This window comes from Eubalaena glacialis, chromosome 6 (genome assembly GCF_028564815.1).
Source record: "Eubalaena glacialis isolate mEubGla1 chromosome 6, mEubGla1.1.hap2.+ XY, whole genome shotgun sequence".
Classification (NCBI taxonomy): Eukaryota; Metazoa; Chordata; class Mammalia; order Artiodactyla; family Balaenidae; genus Eubalaena; species Eubalaena glacialis.
Genome location: NC_083721.1, coordinates 20,648,330 through 20,655,663, shown reverse-complemented (window position 1 = coordinate 20,655,663; position 7,334 = coordinate 20,648,330). Strand labels below are relative to the sequence as shown.

Here is a 7,334-nt window from a genome sequence, read left to right as displayed (position 1 = left end):
ATTACCTATTTTTCGCTGAAAAATTTGAACAGCTTTATTGAGGTATAATTGATATGTTAAAAACTGCACATTTAATATTCACAATATGAAGAGTTTAGACATATATATACGCCAGTAAAACCATTACTACAAAGTGATAGCCAGAGCTAACACCTCTAAAAGTTTCCTTGTGACCCTTTGATTGATTGTAGTGGTAAGAGTACAACATGAGATGTATCCTCTTAAATTTGTAAGCGCACGATACAGTACTGTTAACTACAGGCACTGCGCTGTTCAGCTGATCTCTAGAACTTATTCATCCTGCATTACAGAAATTTTTTACCCATTAAACAACATGTCCTCATATCCCCCATTCCTTCAGGCCCTGGCAACAACCATTCCACCTTCCACTTTCAGAATTCTATTTTAGATCCCTCATCTAATTGGAAAGAGCAGTGTGTGTTCTTCTGTGACTGGCTTATTTCACTTAGGGTAATGTTCTCTAGGTTCATCCATGTTCTCATGTATCACAGGATTTTTTTCTTTTTATTTTAAGACTGAATAATATTCCACTGTATGTATAACCACCTTTTAAAAATCCACTTATCTGTTGATGGACATCTGGATTATTTTCACGTATTGGCTATTGTAAATAATGCTGCAATGAACATGGGAGTGCAGATACCTCTTCGAGATCCTGACTTTAATTCTTTTGAATAAATACGCTGAAGCTGGTTGATTGCTTTTTAATTTTTAATCATTACAACACTATCTTTGGAGTACTTGATGGAACAGGCCATGCTTATAGGGAAATAAATTTTACAAACTTCAGAAGAATCTGAATTGGCAGGTTTAGCCCCAAAGCTGATCTTTTTCTATTTGTTGTCATCTACAAGCCATCCTACTTTAAATATGGCAGATAGTTTGTTCCACATGTTTGTTTTGGACAAGTATTCACTTCCTGTGTTTCAAGAATCTGTGAAACAGCTAAATTTCAAAAATTGTTGCATTTGTATCTTAGAACATTTGTCTAATTGTCTTCTTGGCTTGACCCCTGAGGCAAAGCAGAGTCTAAATATAAAACATATAAATAAATATGCATATATATTTATATTGTAAATAGTATATATTAAATATAAATATATAATAACTACATAATATACTATAAACATAATATATTGTATAAATATTAAATAGTACATAATATATATTTTATATATAGTAAAAAGCATATGTATATTACATATACATAGCATACATATTTACATTATATATTATATAAATATATGAATATAAATCACATGCAATTAATAATTCATATTAATTAGATGATCTTTGTGTTGCTCATTGAATTAATGAAAATGGATTATTTCACAGAAGTAATATGAATTTAAATTAAAGGAAGAGTGGAAAAATGAACAATTTAATCTTTTAAATTGGATCTTCCCCATGGATTTTTTTTTTAAATGGGTAGCAGTTTCTCACACCTGCCCCTATTCAGATCTCTTCCAACTCAGATGATTGAACTGAAAAAACAAGACTTAACTCTGCAGGAGCAACTAATGTCTCTCCTCTGTTCATTCCCGCATCCTTGGCTCACATACAGGACAGGTGCTCATTGCAAATTTGTTGGCTGGATTGAATGAATTCGGTTTCTTGTATGCTTTAGTTTCTTATCAAGGGTATTTTTGTTTTTTTTGTCTGAGGTGAAGTAGTTGAATCCTCAGGTAGATAGTGCTTAGAGATAAGTTGGAAGTGGAAATGTGCCCAATAAAAATGAGTAACTGAGCTGAAAATAAAGTTATTTTTTATCCGGGCACTTCTGTGAGTTTTTGAAAGCATTTGCAAGGCTTTTGGTGAAAATATACATAAAGAGGTAACAAAAAGAGACCTAAGTTGGACAGTATTTTTAAGGCATTTGAAAAATCAGTTTGCAATGAATTCTGAAGTCAGAATACATATATAGACTCCGTTAGAGTGAATTGAAAGTTCCAATTTTGACTTTCCAAGTTTGATCTAGTCATTCTATAAAGCCGGCACAGCATTTTGAAGAAAGTGTTTCACCAATTAACTTTAAGCAGTCTGTGCGATTTTTATTAATATGTCCAACAAGGCTACAAAAATCCTATCGCTAATGAGATCAAAGTGTGCTTCAAACTTGATGCAAGACTGCCGTCTTCAAACACAGGAGAACGCTACCATCACACTGCAAATCAACTCACTGACTGGCTCTTTATAAATGCAAGAGAGCAAGGTAGGGAATTAGGAAAAGAACAGGGTGAAATTTGGATAAAAATTTCAGTTTCTTTCTCTAAATTATTAGCTATATAAACAAGAAAATATCTACTCTATGTTCATGTCCTAATAGATTTCCTAAACACCATATTCATTACTATTTCATGATAGAATAATACCTTGAAAAAACTCTGTTAATGGGAAACCAGGTTTACATCTCAGATTTAGCATGACAGAAACCTGTCAGCAGATAGAAGGGATATCTAGGAAAAGATAGAGGTTGTCTAAAAAACATCAGGCCTGCTTGTAAGCTGATTCACACTTTAACTCCCTCCATTCACTTTCTTCCCCAGCTGGGTTTCATATTTGGTTCAAACATAATGAGACATTCTATATCATCTAGGACCGCACTAGCATATTCTTTCAATTAAAGTTAAATTATAGTTGCATACCTGGCTTTTAGAGTTTCTCTTTCAAAGTCCTTTGCCTATTCCATGAGGAATTTTTATCCACAAGTAACATTATTTTCAATATATTTTCAATAATTTACTCTTTAATGTTGTGGAAATAAAAGTAATAATGTTGAACCCAGGCTTAATTTAATGCTTGCTGTACTGACTGCTACCAATAATCAAATGAAGTGTTTAACCTTCTAGAATGTTCTCTGAATTTTCTATTAATGGTGAATATTTCATGAACTAGTAAATCAGAAAGCTCTTACATTAAAGAGACTGTGGAAAATGAAAATGTCCCTTAATATTTGATTTTGAATTAATTATAGGAAAACTAATCATTAACACAAATTACCTTATTTGAAGTGACTTATTTAATTGGGAATAGAGTTGTCCTTTGCTATCCCCTGGGGACTGGTTCCAGGACCCTCCTCAGATACCAAAATTTTAGGATGCTCAAGTCCCATAGTCGGCCCTCGCAACCCACAGTTCCACATCTGTGGATTCAACCAACTGCGGATCATGTAGTGCTGTAGTATTTAAAAAAAAAAAAAAAAAAAAGTGTAAGTGAACCCGTGTAGTTCAAACTTATGTTGTTCAAAGATCAACTGCACTTAAATAGACATTAAATACATGTAGCAAACATTATGTGATTTCAAATAAAATGCTCCTGAATTGATTCAACCTGCTAGCAGGAGGCACCAATTATGTGTCAATCATGGTGCCCGGGACTAGAACACAATGAAGAATGAGAGATTTGAGTTTTACATGTAAAAAACTAGCACTCTAAGGGGTTCCCTTCCATTTTCTTGTTGATTTGCCTCTATAAAATAATGAAACAATTGAAAAGCTAACTAAAAAAATATGTGGATTAATACTGAAGCTCTTTTCAGAAATATTATTAAATTTCAACTAAGTACTAAATCCCAATACTGTTTTGTTACTCTTCTTATCATCATTATTTTAAAAAAGAAGTAAAATGTACAAATAACACTAGTAATAAATAATCATTAGTAGCTACTGCAATATTCACAATTCTTTGCTTTATGATATTTAAAAAAAAAAATAGGCCTGATGTATAACCCTGGGTAAGATTATTGTTTTCTCTAATTCTTCTCTAGAAGTCAATATAATCTGTTGCATAAAGAAATTCTTAAAATGCCAAATTGTTTTTTCCAGTTTGATATGTAATGAATAACCTAATTAATTTCCCAGACTTCCTCATTTTCCACCTGGGCTGAGGGATATTTTACTATTGCGGGGTAGGGGTGGGTAAAATAAAATGAAAGAAGTTAATAGTACTGGCTGAATAAATGAGGTGGAGAGAAAATTTGTGGGGATGACAGCCAGACAGTGTAACAAACTCACCTCCTCCTCTTGGTGCTATCTCATCACTTCTTTGGTATCTTTGCATAAACCATGTTGTTTTCAGGATTATAAAATGTTAGGTATTTTAAGTTCCCTACTAATCTTTAAATCACAATACAATATTTTATCAAAATCTTAATATTAATTGCTCTTTTAAAATGTCAGAGTTTAATTTTAGTTGTAGTTTTATTAATACTAGCAATGATAGTATTAGGGATGGGACTATTAATGATAAAGGTAGTAGTGGTAATATTAGTTGTGATTTATTAAGGGTTCATTCTGGCAAAGAATTGTGCTGAATTTGCATTCTTTATTACTTGTTATTCATTCACAATGCTTGTGACAATTATTATTATTTGGATGAAAGCCATAACATATTTGAAGACATGATGTCTAATGGCCACTGAGAAAACTATCTTGAGTAGACAAATATTCTCTATTGAGTAGAAATTTGAGGCTTTAGATGGGTGTGTTTTGAGAATATTTTTGAAACCCAAAAACGTTTCAAAAATATTCTCAAAACACACCTATCTAAAGTCACCAAAGTCATATAGATAATCATGGGAGATTTAGTATTGCAATTCCTGATTTATGATTATCCCCTCTTGACGTTTCATAATTTCTGATAAATAGTGCAATGGCAACTTTTGGTTTGAAGCCTGTCTATACCACTTACTTTTCACTGATTTGATTTTGGAAAAGTTATTTTAAACCCCTTGTCTCCATTTATTCATCTTTAAAATGGGTGTAATAATAGTCTCTTCATAGGATAATTCTAAGTATCCTAGTTTTAACTAATGAAGATTTCATTATATTAATTAATTTGAACAGTGTCGAACACAACATTCTAGAAAGCATTAGCCACTACTGTTCTAAGACTAAAGGACCCATTGCTTTAATTAAGTATACAGCTCATCAATATCCAGGATCACTTAGAGATTATATGCTCATAATAGTCAAATAACTGAATTTGTTTATGTTTATATCTAATAGCCTTAGATATTTAGCACATTTTAAATAAGTGGTAGGAAAGGAAATACAGTCAATCCATTTTCTATTTTCACTGTTGGTGGCAAATGCATGTGAAGCACAAGTAAAAACCACAAATTATTTTTATTTATTACACTTTTCTAACTAGAGGTAGATTCAAGATTTTAATAGCAAATATATTACCTAAAAGGTGATGCTACAAAAAGTAGCTACGAACTCTTGTCAAATTATCAGTTATTGATGTGCCAACTAAAATATCCTGGAGAAAGAGAATGAGATACATATGGGGTAACTTCAGTCAACAGACCTTATGACTTGCTGTGAATTCTTCCAACATATATTGAGAGAATTCCCCAAATGATATATATGGTGTTCCACATGAGTAAGGGAAACTGCACTGTTAAAACATGGTTAAAGCACCTTTGTCTTCCTTATACAGCTGTTTCTGTTAAGCATTTCTTTTATATTAGATCAGATATTTTTTTAACTGAAGTATAGTTGATTTACATATCATGTTAGTTTCAGGTATACAGCACAGTGATTCAGTGATACATATATATATTTTTTTCAGATTCTTTTCCCTTATAGGTTATTACAGAATACTGAGTAGAGTTCCCTCTGCTATACAGTAGGTCCTTGTTGTTTATCTATTTTATATGTAGTAGTGTGTATATGTTAATCTCAACTTCTTAATTTATCCTTCCCCCCACTTTCCCTTTTGGTAACCATAAGTTTGTTTTCCATGTCTGTGAGTCTCTTTCTGTTTTGTAAATAAGTTCATTTGCATCTTTTTTTTTTTTTTTTAATTCCACAAATAAGCTATATCATGTGATATTTGTATTTCTCTGTCTGGCTTACTTCACTTAGCGTGATAATCTCTGGGTCCATCCATGTTGCTGCAAATGGCATTACTTCATTCTTTTTTATGTCTGAGTAATATTCCATTGTGTATATATACCACATCTTTATCCATTCATCTGTCAATGTAGTTTTTATGGAAAGGAATTGCAGACTCTCTCTCAGAATCTCCAATGGTAAAATGGAATTTCTTTCTCAGAGTAAAGAGGAATTCTTCAGCAATTATCTCAATAATTTAAGCAAAAATTTACCTATCATTGTAGGTAGTCAGGGGGCTAAATTAGAAAGACAATTATTTATTTTTATTTTTATTTTTTTAGAAACTGTTTATTTTCCGTCAACCTATTTCCATTTTAAGAGTTTGTGGAAGAACAGTTTAAGACCACTCAGTGGTTGTTCCTACCCACTCAGTGGCCTAAGCAGTGGGAGATGCAGACCAGCCTTCAGTGGCAGGCTGAGCGCTCCAGTCTTCAGTGGGGAACGGCTGAATAGGCACAGAGGGCACCTGCACACCTTCAGACCAGTCCGCCACCTCAGGCTGAGTAGCAGTGAACTCAGGAGCTGGAGCGGTCCATTTACCCTGAAATTCCTCCTTGGTCACAGCCTTCTCAGCTGCCGCCTGCTCTTCCTTTTCAATCTCTTCAGGATCTCTGTAGAAGTAGAGATCAGGTATGATCTCCCATGGGTGTTCATGGGAGATGGTGCCATGCATGTGCAGAACTTCCCGGGCAAGCATCCACAACATCAGACCCACTGAGTGAGCTCCCGCGTTGTTGCATGGGATTGCAGCAGCAAACTTCAGCACAGCTTGCTGGCCCAGTATTCCTGGAGGATAAGACACTGACATCAGCTGGGTTTTCAATGGCATGAGCTGCCAACAGAAGCTTCTCCTAGGTTTTCTTCAGATTTATGATGTAGATGCCATCACTTTTCCTTTTGTAGATGTACTGTTCCATTTGGAAGTCAAGGTTGGTGCAACCTAAGTGGGTTCCTGCTGCAAGGAATTTGAGGACATCCTCCTCCTTCATTTGCAGGACACCAAGGGCTCTGGACATTATGAAAGTTTCCCTTTAAGTTACGATGGGAAACCAGAACAATGCCATATGGACCCCTGTCTGGCTGGCTCGGAAAAGAAAGACAAAATTTTCAATGACATCTAACAGATCATTTTCCACCTTGTGATCCTGTATGTCTTTTACATTTTTATGAAAAGCATGACATAATTTTAATTCTCAAAGTTTCAATAGCTCAATTGTACTTCCAGAGTATTATTTAGGGACAAACTCACACAACATCTATGTGATGACTGGAGATTGGGGGATATCACCAAGCTGAGTGTTTGTGGAGTTTTCAGGAAAAGGAATGCCCAGGATATATTTAAGAATCAAGATTCAAGATTAGGATTTGATACCCACTTCAAAGAAGGAGATTATAACAAGTTAGTAAATAACA

General features: G+C 34.0%; 1 pseudogene; it reads right to left on the bottom strand.

Annotated features, from left to right (window-relative positions):
• Positions 1–6,207: 6,207 nt before the first annotated feature.
• LOC133092929 (small ribosomal subunit protein uS2-like) lies at positions 6,208–6,750 on the bottom strand (annotated as a pseudogene).
• Positions 6,751–7,334: the final 584 nt, after the last annotated feature.